We start from the raw sequence: 13,380 nt of genomic DNA, 5'->3' as shown, positions 1-13,380 counted from the left end.
GAACTCCGCCCATGGCAATCAGTCATACACTAGTTGGAACTGTGCCTCTTTTTGGTGTTACAGAGTGTGTCAGCAGAAACAATTCTGCAGCTGATGGGGCTGGGGTATCACCATTCTTGAACAAAAAGTCCAGCTTTGAAAATTTTGGTACAAAATTATAATAAAGTTGCAATGATAACTGTTTTGGGATGATGCAATTTCAGGTTTATATTCCTGTGCCAGAAATTCAGCCCATCACATGGTCATCACCTTGAACCCTGACATCAGTTGTGTGTTCACTCTAACCTTGTGCCATTCAGAGTGACTAACACCATAGGTGGGGCAGGTTAAACAACAAACATTTATTTTTCAAAGTTTTGGGGGCCAGGAAGTCCAAGGTCAAGGTGCAGGCATATTGGGTTTCTGCTGAGACTCTCTGGTTGATGAGCAGTGACCTTGCTGAGGCTGCACATGAAGGAAAGAAAGAGACCATCTGTCTTGGGTCTCATTTACAAGGGCACCAATCTCATTCGTGAGTGTCCCACCCTCATGACCTCATTATTTCCCAAAGATCCCCAGCTCCTAACACCATCACATTGAGGGTAGGATTCAACATATGGATTGAGGGGGCACAAACATTCAGTCCATAGCACAGTGTTAGGCTATAAATACAAATATAAATTTCATTTGTCTCTATTAAAAAGAATGAAATCATAATTTGATTTCAGTGTTGTGCAATGCAACATTTCATGCTTTTAACCCTCTCCATGAGTAAATTTGAGACAGGAGAATAAATAATGTATAAGTAAAACAATATTTTATTTATTTCTCAACAGATATTTTTCTCTGTACATTTAGAAGAGTACAAATCAGTGTGAAGAAATTTTAGGGAAGTGATCAATTTAACATAAGGAAGATATCCTCTAAAGATTAGCTTTGGTCCAAAATGAAGCTTGACCTACCTAATTAGTTTGTCATTTCCCATCTAAGTTGTATGCTGTTTGGTTGAGAGTGTGGTAGACAGGTTTTGTAACAAGGTAGAAAATTCAACTGGAAAAATTGAAGATTCTAAAATTGTTTATATTCCACAATCAACTTTGTCTTCATGGTTAACCACCAATCATCAGCGACTGGTGTTCAATTAAATCAACTGGGGTTTGAATAAGGGCTTAGCATTGTGCCATATTCAGATGTTGAACTTGAATCCAGGTTACATCTTTTTGTTTGTGAAACACAGTGCCACAGCAAGGCACATAATGTGGGCGTTAGAACTACTGTAAAGCAAACAAGGGATGACTGAAGGCCCATAGGCCCTTCACCCTGACTCTCCTCCACCTCAGCTTACCTTCTAGTGTTACTGCTTATACATACATATTCCTGATTTCTGCCTGTTTTTGACTTTTGGATAAATAGAATCATATTGTATATATTCTCTCACATCTTGATTCTTTCTTTCAGTAGTACATTTATAACATTCAACCATGTTGCTGCCTGTTCAGTCATTGTTGTGTACAGTTCCATTACATGCATATTCCATAATTTCTATGCTATTGGGTTGTCTTATCATTTTGTTTATTATTTAATCATGCTAGGGTAAACATTCTTCTACAATTATCTACTGCACAAGGACATGAGTCATTCTAGAGTACATACTGAGAGTGGAATGGCCTGGTCAGCAAGGAACCTTTGACAATTCTGGATAACGTCCAACTGTTCTGTAAAATCACTGAGCCAATTTTTGTTCCTCTCAATAGTGTGTGGACGTTTCTGTTGTTCTATATCTTTGCAGCCTCTTTGTATTACATGGCTTTAAAAATTAATCTTACATATCAGAAAACTCACCATGAACAATCTTGGCTAAATCAACTTTTTTAAAAAAGGCTGTCTCTTCTGTAAATCAGAAGTAATGGTAATAGTAAGAAGAATAGCAAGGTTATAGTGAAGTTAAATAGATAAGTAAAATATTGTAACGTGTTTAAGGCAGGATTTGGCATTCTGTGTATTAAGTAGCTGCATCTATAATATGGACTTCCCTGGTGACTCAGATGGTAAAGAATCCACCTGCAATGCAGAAGACTTAAGTTGGGAAGATCCTCTGGGAAAGGGAATGGCAACCCATGGCAAGAATAAGTCCAGTATTCTTGCCTGGAAAATTCCAAGGACAATGGGGTCACAAAGAATTAGACAGAACTGAGTGACTATCACTTTCACTTTCTATAATACAAGCTGCGAAATAATTAAGTTTAAAAATACAGACATAAACAGCATAAGCATTCATATAGAAAGCAGAGTGTGAAACAGCCAAAAGGGGGAGTTCTCAGAGAGGAGAGGCCTTCAGCTGGACTTTACAGATAGATCTTCTATGAAGGCAGGAAGGACTCTCCAAGCAGGAATGAAAACATGAGCAAATGTATTTTTGAACATATGTTTGTCTTTCCCAATAAGCACACCACTCTGAGCCTGTCTCTGTAGTCACCTACCTGCTGGCTGTGCACACACCTGGCTCTCAACTTGATGGACCTTATTTCTGTGGGGAGATCAGGTTAGAACCAGTTCTTAGTGGTGAGAAATTTTCTTCTAAATGTGAGTTGTTTAGTACAATGAAACTAGACTCAGGCCTTGCTGTTTGATCATGAATTAATACAGTATATTATAACCCCCCAACAAATTATCATGTCAGAGTCTGTGCTGCCTCTGGCATTTCAACAACCTCTGTTTCCATTCATTATTTTATCACATTATATATTGACCTCATATCTTAAAACCATGAAGCAAACAATTGTTAACGCATAAAATAAAATGGTTATTTAACACCTACTTATGTACTAACTTTTCAATCAAATTAGAATGCAAACTCATAAAGATACCTTTTGGTCTGTAATATTCTCTATCTAGCCCCAGTTTTCCTTAGACAAGACAGACACTATGCACACACGGCCGAGTGGAGCAATCATCTACCTCCTACCACCACCAGCTTGTTGATCACTCCTCAAATCTCTGTATTTTTAGGGTCTGGCTCCTGATCACTAGCTTCAGTACCATTTTAATTATTACTAATATCCATACACATAGAAGGAGAAGGCAATGGCAACCCACTCCAGTACTCTTGCCTGGAAAATCCCATGGACAGAGGAGCCTGGTAGGCTGTAGTCCATGGGGTCACACAGAGTCAGACACGACTGAAGCGACTTAGCAGAAGCATACACATAGAAATAATCTTAAAGTCTTGGCTTCTCATTTTTGAAACTCCTCAGAGATCTTATATTCAGCCTGCCCAGCACTCATGGACTTTGTCATTACCAATGACCACAGCCCTTTGATAACCTTTATTCTGAGCATCCCAGTTTTTGCTACAGCTTCCTTCTTTTCAGCTCATCTACTCTTGAATCTCCATGGCAACAGTAACCCACCAGCCCCTAGAGACCTCACTCCCTTTCTCTTCCTGCTTTGCCGTCTCCCCTATTCCCACACCCCATCCTTCCTTCCTTCCCTGGCCATGTCTTTGGAATAGCTCCCTCACACAACTTCAGCTCTCAGCACTTCTCCACTTGGTGAAGATGACCCTGCTCCAACCCTGCCCTCCAGTCACTCCACACTGGCACCGCTGCATCTGAACATGGCTGGAGAAAACTTTATAGCCCTTGAAAGTCATTGTCATAAGCATGAGTGTGCCTGTGGTGGCATCAACACCTTCCTGTTTCCTGAGTCCGTCGAAATCTCCACTCTCATGGACAACTACTGTGTACCTTTTCTCTCCACACAAACACAGAGCATCTCCTTTCCTGTTCCAACTTAATGTCACTTGTCCTAGTTCAAGAAACAACATAAAACAAAAAGAAGAAAATGAAGCCTCCACAGTGGGACATGCAGAGGCTCTGACCACGTGGAGCCCCTGCTAGGATTCTGTGCACTCTGCCCTCCCTTCTGCTGCAAGACCACCCAGAGCAATCCCGCCAGATGGCAGGCCCTTCTCTCCTGTGATACTCTTCTCTCAGCTGTCCATGATGACTGCTCCACTCAAGTTACCCTCGTTTCTGGGTCCATTTTCCCATTTCTTTTGGAAGCATGTCTAATACTGTTATATCTCCAGTCTTAAAAGCAGACAAAACCCTCTCCAGGCTCCACTCGTTCCAACAGAAAGTGGCCTCTTCTCTGTGGCAAAACGCTTTGTGTTAGCAACACTGTGTCTCCAGGGCTCTTTCCCCACTGCCCCACCGTGCCCATCGGGATCATACACTTACCTCATATCTAAGAAATCTTTGCCTAATCCAAGGAAACACATGAACTCTTTCCTATAGTGCAGGTATTTTATCGTTTTAACTTCATGCTTAGATCTATGATGCATTTTGAATTAATCCTTGACTAGTTTTTTCTTTCTTTTCTTTCCTGTATGAATATCCAGTTGCTACGACACCCGTTATTAAAAAGATCGTCTTTTCCAGGCTGAATTGCTATTTGTCAGAATTCAGTTGGCCGTAAACGCATGCGTCGCTTTTGGATCCTGCACTCTAATTTATTGATCTACTACCTCATCTTGATGCCCAAACCACTGTCTTGATTACATAGCCGTAGAGTGAGTTTTGAAGTCTGGTAATGTAAGAGTCCTTCATTTTTCTTTTTCAAAGTTGTTTTGGCTCTTGTGGGTCTTTGCAATTTCCCATAAATTTTAGAATCAGCTTGTCAGTTTCTCAAAAAATGTCTGCGAGGATTTCAGTTGAGGTTGCATTGAATTTACAGATGATTTCATGGAGGGTTGATATCTCAACACTATTGAATCTTCCAGTCTGTGAACACAGTGTATCTCCTCATTTATTTAGGTCTTCTTTAATTTGTTTCAGGGTACCAGACTTGTATATATTTTATTAGATGTATCTCTAAGTGTTTCATATTTTTTGTTCTACTATAGTGGTATAGTTTTTAAGTTTTGATTTTTGGTGGTTCTCTCCTAGTATACACAAATGCAGTTGATTCATTCCTTTTTTTTTTTTTTTTGTGGCTAGACATCCATACCAAAATTTGCCACCTTATCCATTTCTGAGTACATAGTTCAGTAATACCAGTGCATTCACATCATTGTACAGCCAGCACCTCCACCATCTCTATAGCCGTGTTCATCTTGTGAAACTGAACTTCAATTACCACTAAAAACCAATGACTCTCATTCCTCCCTCCCTACAGCTTCTGGAAGCCTCCATCCTGTCTTCTCTCCCTATGATTGTGACAACCCGAAGTACCTCACATAAGTGATTTCATAAAGTATTTGTCCTCCTGTGACTGGCTTATTTCACTTAGTGCGATGTCCTCAAAGTTCATTCATGTTGTAGCAGATGTGAGAATTTCCTTCCCTTTTAAGGCTGAATATTATTCCATTGTACAGATAGACCACATTTGTTTATCTTTTCATCAATGATGGACACTTGGATTTCTTCCAGGGTTTAATTATTGTGAAAAATGGTGTGTGAACATGGATGTATAAATATCTCTTCAAGACTCTGATTTCAGTTGTTTGGGAGGATATATTCAGAAGTAGAATTTTTGGACCATGTGTTAATTCTATCTGTAGCATTTTGGGGAAGCTTCATACTGTTTCCACAAAGGCTGCACAAATTAACATTCACACCAACAGTGCAGAAGAGTTCCAAATTTTGACATCCCCATCAACACTTGTAGCATGTGTGTGTGTGTGTGTGTGTGTGTGTGTGTGTGAGAGAGAGTGAGTGTGTTTAGACAGTAACCATTCTAGTGGATATGCAGTGGTACTTTGTTGTGGTTGTAATTTGAATTTCCCAAATAATTAGTGATGCTGAGCATTTATTCATATGCTTATTGGCCATTTATATATCTTCTTTGGAGAAATGTCTATTCAAGTCCTTTGCCAAGTTTTTAATTGGGTTGTTTTCTGGTTGTTGAGTTTTAGGACTTCATGTATTTTGGATAGTAAGCTCTTATCAGATTTATGATTTGAAAATATTCCTGATGCCTGTTAGTCATATATTCTGGTTAGTTTTTTAGTTGTTTCATAAAGGAGGGTAAATTTGATCCCTGTTACTCGATCTTTGTCAAAAGTGGAACGATTGATCTAATTTAAAATTAAATTTATTCTAGGACTTTTCCACATCTACCTAAAGCCTATCATTTTGATGATATTGCCTCTGTCTATGAGTTTTTAAAGCAAACATTTGTTCTCGCCAGCTGGACATCTTGAATGTTCCAAGGTGTGAGGCTACATGGTTTGAAAACAAGCTGTATTCACATGTCAGGACATTCACCAAACCATACTGCTGACTTGCTTTATCTAGAGCTGACCTTACAGTTCCCTCGCTTGCCAAACACTGTGATTAAATGCTTTCCCCTAAGGTCAATGGAGCCATTCTCGGCATGATCATTAGAACATCTGTCCTATTACCACATCTGTGTTCTAGGCTGTCCAGCTCCAATAGTATTTCAACGGTTGCATGTTGACATGATTGCTGATGCTTAAGTGACTTTCTTCTTTTCTCCTTTTTAACTACAAATTACGACCCACCTATTAAAACAAGTAATTGCACACTTAAAACTATTTTTCACTTGCTTTAGCTCATCTGCTGCATCAGTTTGGATGAGGATGCAGTCCTATATAAGAAAGTGTTGTAGGCTGATGGCAAAATGTTTATATCCTTATTACAATATGTCAGTCTTTATACCTGGAGACCTTTGGGGAATTATATAGTCTTCTTCTGAACTTTTGGACTTATACTGAAAATGGATGATTTTAGAAAAAAGGTGTCTTGAACAGTGTCTTTTTGTTGAGTTCTTTCCTTTTGCTAGCAAATCTGAACTTATTTGGGGATGAATTAGTAGCACGTGGCCATTAAACGTGAGCGTCTTCTCTGTTAATCATCCTTCCCACGTCTAGCAGCATTCTGGCAAAAATCACTGTTGAGGATGAAAAATTGTAAGTCATCTACTTTGAAGGCTTCACAGCTTTAATAAATGTGATGTGTCAGCTACTTCGTTTCTAAGAGATTTTCTTTCTTTTTTTTTCCCCTGCTTCCTGTAATTTTCTTAGAAGGAATAAAGATATAAAGGAGCCTACTCTCATGCAAATGAATTGCACTTTTTGGCTCAGGTTGCCCTGCTAAATTTTACACTTAATAAATAATAAATGAAGAGACTAGAATGGAGAAGTATTAAAGAGACAGTACATTCCTCCTGGAAAGAGGTTTTATGCTGGAAGAACTGGGCAGGTGGATGGGAATATAAAACACAGCAGTAGCAGCAACTGTGATTTGATTTAGGGACAATTTCAATAATAAATGTGCCCAGTGCCTTTTTTGTCTTTAGGAATAGCTGTATTTAGCTTACTTTAAATGGAACAATTTAATACCTAAAACAAAACACACTGGCTTCCCTGGTGGCTCAGCAGTAAAGAATCCACCTGGGAAATGTACCTAGGAATGCCTAGGAAATCCCATGGACAGAGGAGCCTGGCAGGCTACAGTCCATGGGGTTGCAAAGAGTTGGACGCAACTGAGCACACATGCACGCACATGCTTTTGAAGACAGAAAACAAAATTCTCATGACTTTTTTTCATTCATATACTGGCCTTCAGTCCAAAAGAAACAGCTGGCTATTAAATAGCTCATTATGTTTAGTGAATAGTTTTAAGTGTGAAGATTTTAAAGATAAGATATTCTCCCAAAGACCAACTTTCACCTATTTTTTAAAATAAAAATGAATCTTTGCTATTATTCTGTAAGTGCAAGTTATAATCTTGTTAGGATAGCACTGACTCTCTCCAAGATTTCTGATTACATCACTGAACTGATACACCTGTAACTGGTGATATTTTTATTTAGCAGGACAATTATCGGGGTTAAATCGATGGCTTGGTCTTCATTCAATCATTCTGCATTCTGACGTCTTCAGATGCTGCTCCCAAAGGATGTCAGGTAAGATTTTCCACATATTTAAAATATCTTCTTTTCCTGAGGATTTCCCTGACCTGGGTGGGGAAGATGGGGGAAAATCCACAGATGGCGGGTCTTCAGCCTGCCCTGATTACAGAGTCTCAGGAATAAATGTGCAGTTTCCTGTATTACATGATATTTTGGGGAGAAGACTTTACTGGGTGATGCTTTTTTTCTCTTTGCTTTCATGATGCCTTTCTGAGTTCTCTGAAGTAAAGTCTCTGAAGCTAAAACCCCTGTAACATTGACAGAGTTTGTATTTGTTTCCTAGGGCTGGTATAATAAATTACCACAATGGGTGACTTTAAAAGAAAAGAAATGAAAAAAAAAAAAAAAGAAGAACAGAAATGCATTCTGTTACTAGAAATCCAGCATCAAGGTGTTGGTAGGGATGTGCCTCTGGAACTCCAGCTAGACCCCTCCTTGCCATGTCCTAACCTCCAGCACTGGTCATCCGTCCTGGCGTCCGTAGTCGGAGGAAGAGTCCCCCTTGTCTCACTGTCTTCTGTAGTATCTCCCTTTTGATAAGAGCACAGGGCATATTGCTTTAGGGCCCACCCTACTGACCTCAACTTGATCGCCTCTGTGACCTCCATTTCCCAATAAGGCCACATTCACAGGAATAGTGAGCTGGGATTGCAAGGTGCCATTTGGGGGGACATAATTCAATGGATAACAGGATTCCACTCCATCAAATGACAATTCATGAGACTGACTTTTTATCCTCTTTTATTTAAAAAGAATAATTTGTATTAGGACTGTTGTTAAGACCAACTTCCCTGATAGAATAGATGTTGCATGAGGACCAGGATCACATCTGCTTCCTGTTGACTTTCTCTCTGTATTTTCGTTTTTATGACCACATCTTGAAAGAATAGATATGCAAGTAATGAAGACACAAACAACTAAAGTGTAATTCTAGGTCTTCACAGTGAGTTGTAGATAGCACAGTTTCAGTTCAGTGGCTCAGTCATGTCTGACTCCTTGGGACCCCATGAACCCCAGCATACCAGGGCTCCCTGTCCATCACCAACTCCTAGATTTTACACAAATTCATGTCCATTGAGTCGGTGATGCCATCCAACCATCTCATCCTCTGTCATCCTCTTCTCCTCCCACCTTCAAAATTTCCCAGCATCAGGGTCTTTTCAAATGAGTCAGCTCTTCACATCAGGTGGCCAGAGTAATGGAGTTTCAGCTTCAGCATCAGTCCTTCCAATGAACACTCAGGGCTGATCTCCTTTAGGATGGACTGGTTGGATCTCCTTGTAGTCCAAGGGACTCTCAAGAGTCTTCTCCAACACCACAGTTCAAAAGTATCAATTCCTCGGCACTCAGCTTTCTTTATAGTCCAACTCTCACATCCATGCATGACCACTGGAAAAACCATAGCCTTGACTAGACGGACCTTTGTTGACAAAGTAATGTCTCTGCTTTTTAATATGCTATCTAGGTTGGTCATAAGTTTCCTTCCAAGGAGTAAGCGTCTTTTAATTTCATGGCTGCAATCACCATCTGCAGTAATTTTGGAGCCCAGAAAAATAAAGTCATCCACTGTTTCCACTGTTTCTCCATCTATTTGCCATTAAGTGACGGGACCAGATGCCATGATTTTAGTTTTCTGAATGTTGAGTTTTAAGCCAGCTTTTTCACTCTCCTCTTTCACTTTCATCAATAGGCTCTTTAGTTCTTCACTTTCTGCCATAAGGGAGGTGTCATCTGCATATCTGAGGTTATTGATATTTCTCCAAGAAATCTTGACTCCAGTTTGTGCTTCTTCCAGCCCAGTGTTTCTCATGATGTACTCTGTATATAAGTTAAATAAGCAGGGTGACAATATACAACCCTGACATACTCCTTTTCCTATTTAGAACCAATCTGTTGTTCCATGTCCATTTCTAACTGTTGCTTCCTGACTTGTACACAGGTTTCTCAAGTGGCAGGTCAGCTGGTCTGGAATTCCCATCTCTTTCAGAATTTTCCACAGTTTATTGTGACCCACACAGTCAAAAGCTTTGGCATAGTCAATAAAGCAGAAATACATGTTTTTCTGGGAGTCTCTTGCATTTTTGATGATCCAGTGGATGTTGGCAATTTGATCTCTGGTTCCTCTGCTTTTCTGAAACCAGCTTGAACATCTGGAAGTTCATGGTTCACGTATTGCTGAATCCTGGCTTGGAGAATTTTGAGCATTATTTTACTAGCATTTGAGATGAGTGCAATTGTGTGGAAGTTTGAGCATTCTTTGGCATTTCCTTTCTTGGGGATTAGAATGAAAATTGACCTTATCCAGCCCTGTGGCCACTGTTGAGTTTTCCAAATTTGCTGGCATATTGAGTGCAGCACTTTCACAGCATCATCTTTCAGGATTTGAAATAGCTCAACTGGAATTCCATCACCTCCACTAGCTTTGTTCATAGTGATGCTTCCTAAGGCCCACTTGACTTCACATTCCAGGATGTCTGGCTCTAGGTGAGTGATCACATCATCATGATTATCTGGGTCATGAAGATCTGTTTTGTATAGTTCTTCTGTGTATTCTTGCCTCCTCTTGCTAATATCTTCTGTTTCTATTAGGTCCATACCATTTCTGTCCTTTATTGTGCTCATCTTCACATGAAATGTTCCCTTGGTATCTCTAATTTTCTTGAAGAGAGCTCTAGTCTTTCCCATTCTGTTGTTTTCCTCTATTTCTTTGCATTGATCACTGAGGGAGGCTTTCTTGTCTCTCCTTGGTATTCTTTGGAACTCTGCATTCAAATGGGTATATCTTTCCTTTTCTCCTTTGCTTTTCACTTCTCTTCTTTTCACAGCTATTTGTAAGGCCTCCTCAGACAACCATTTTGCTTTCTTGCATTCCTTTTTCTTGGAGATGGTCTTGATCCCTGTCTCCTGTACAATGCCACGAACCTCCGTCCATAGTTTATCAGGCATTCTGTCTATCAGATCTAGTCCCTTAAATCTATTTCTCACTTCCACTGTATAGTCATAAGGGGTTTGATTTAGGTCATACCTGAATGGTCTAGTGGTTTTCCCCACTTTCTTCAATTTAAGTCTGAATTTGACAATCAGTTAATGATCTGAGCCACAGTCAGCTCCCAGTCTTGTTTTTACTGACTATATAGAGGTTCTCCATCTTTAGTGGCAAAGAATAGAATCAGTCTGATTTTGATGTTGACCATCTGGTGATGTCCATGTGTAGAGTCTTCTTTGTGTTGTTGGAAGAGGGTGTTTGCTATGACTAGTGCGTTCTTTTGGCAAAACTCTATTAGCCTTGCCCTGCTTCATTCTGTATTCCAAGGCCAAATTTGCCTGTTACTCCAGGTGTTTCTTGAGTTCCTACTTTTGCATTTCAGTCCCCTATAATGAAAAGGATATTTTTGGGGGAGTGTTAGTTCTAAAATATCTTGTAGGTCTTCATAGAACCATTCAACTTCAGCTACTTCAGTGTTACTGGTCGGGGCATAGACTTGGATTATTGTGATATTGAATGGTTTGCCTTGGAAACAAACAGAGATCATTCTGTCTACACCACAATTAAAAAAAAATCTTTCATCTTGAAGATGTACATATTGAAAGAGGGTGCATGCTGTTTAATCAACATAAGCGAAAGGGCTTCCATGGTGGCTCAAATGGTAAAGAATCTGCCTACGATGCAGGAGATCCAGGCTCAATCCCTGGTTTCAAAAGGCCTCCTGGAGAAGAGACAGGCTACCCATTCCAGTATTCTTGCCTGGAGAATCCTGCAGACAGAGGAGCCTGGGGGGCTACAGTCCACAGGCTCAAAGAGTTGAAGATACTAAGGGAAAAGAACTTTTCTGTGCAGATGTCCAGGATGGAATAGAGAGGTTCTTAACATTCCTTATACCCTGAAGAAGGCTCCTTGCTTCCTAAGAGGTCACTTCAATCTGTGTGTATTTTTAGCGCAGATGAAAGGGTGTAACAAAATGCAAATAATTATGTTCTGAAAATAGAAGTATAAATAATGTATCAAGTATATAAAGCAAAATTGTACATAATGTACTTCTCTAATCTACTTGGAATTCAAGGCATTGCTAATAGCACAAATGATGTATGGTATAAAAAAACAGCAACAAAAGGATGAATGACACTGTGAGAGGGCATGGGGAAGGCTTTGTGGATGTCACTGCCTTATTTTTGCAGATTACTTGCTTGGAAATTTAGAGCCATGGCTAAGCATCTTGTTCAGTTCCTCAACCATTCCGTCCCCCTCAGAGAAGAAGGTGTCCCGCAAGAAAAGCAAGAGAGAGCAAGTTCTGTGCATAGTGCAGCAGCCATCATTTTAACCAGAGGAAAATCCCCACTCAGCTCCAGGGCCCTCTTTGAAAAGTTATGAAACAATAGCTATAATTCCCTATGCTATACAATATAGCTCGCATCTTATTTTGTATGCTGTAATTTGTATCTGTCAATCCCCTATTTTTGTCTTTCCCCTCCGCCTTCCCTCTCCCCACTGGTAACCACTAGTTTGTTTTCTATATCTGTGAGTCCATTTTTGTTTTGCTATATATTTGTTCACATTATTCTTCAGATTCCACATATAGGTGATATCATAAAGTATTTCTCTTTCTTTGTGTGACATATTTCATTAAGAGTAATATTCTCTAGGTCACCCATGTTGCTGCAATTGGTAGAATTTCACTCTTCTTATAGCTGAGTATGATTCCATTGCACGTATATACCACAGGTTTGCAGGGATGATCTAAGTGTTGGCAGAGGCTGGAGGAGAGGGCTCTAGAGGTTACAGGGAGCAGGAAATGCTTGTGGTTCCCAGGGCTGGAATGAGCTGGCATCATCCCTACACCACCCTCCAGGCTTCAGCAGGTTTCACTCTTCTTGTCGCACTGGTCATGAATAGAATTACAGGTGTGCAGTGTGTAACTGACTAAGTGGGATCACGTCCCACCGATTTGGCCACAGAAACAGCAGAACCCCTGGATTAATGGGTAATTCGGGAGCCACCCATGGAGGAAGGCTGTGTTTAAACAAAACAGGGTGTGGAATGCACTCACCCTGCAATTTTATGAGAACATAATCAGTTCCTAAAATGTGTTCTACTGACGTCATTTCACGACAGAGCCTTGATGTCATGCTATCTGAGTTCATATCCTGGCTGTGCTGTGAGCCACTGAGTATAGGTTTTCTTATTTATAAGATATTGACGAAACTTCTACTGCTCACCTGTTCAATGAGATGAAAGAGGCAACAGTCACTTCTCAAAGTGCCTGGCCCAAGGTAGGTCCTTAAGAATAGTCTAAAACCTCTTTTTTAAAATTATGAACAATACTGATCTAATTCACTGAATACATATAAAACCGAACTTCATTTAAAATAATGTTGAATTGGGTGTGCTGTGATCTTGAGGGTTATGTTTCATTTACATCCTGCACACAGGCATGTTATAAACATCCTCTTGAGAGCAGCAGGCAT

Source organism: Capricornis sumatraensis, chromosome 15 (genome assembly GCF_032405125.1).
Source record: "Capricornis sumatraensis isolate serow.1 chromosome 15, serow.2, whole genome shotgun sequence".
Taxonomy (NCBI): domain Eukaryota; kingdom Metazoa; phylum Chordata; class Mammalia; order Artiodactyla; family Bovidae; genus Capricornis; species Capricornis sumatraensis.
This window is presented reverse-complemented; position numbering follows the sequence as displayed.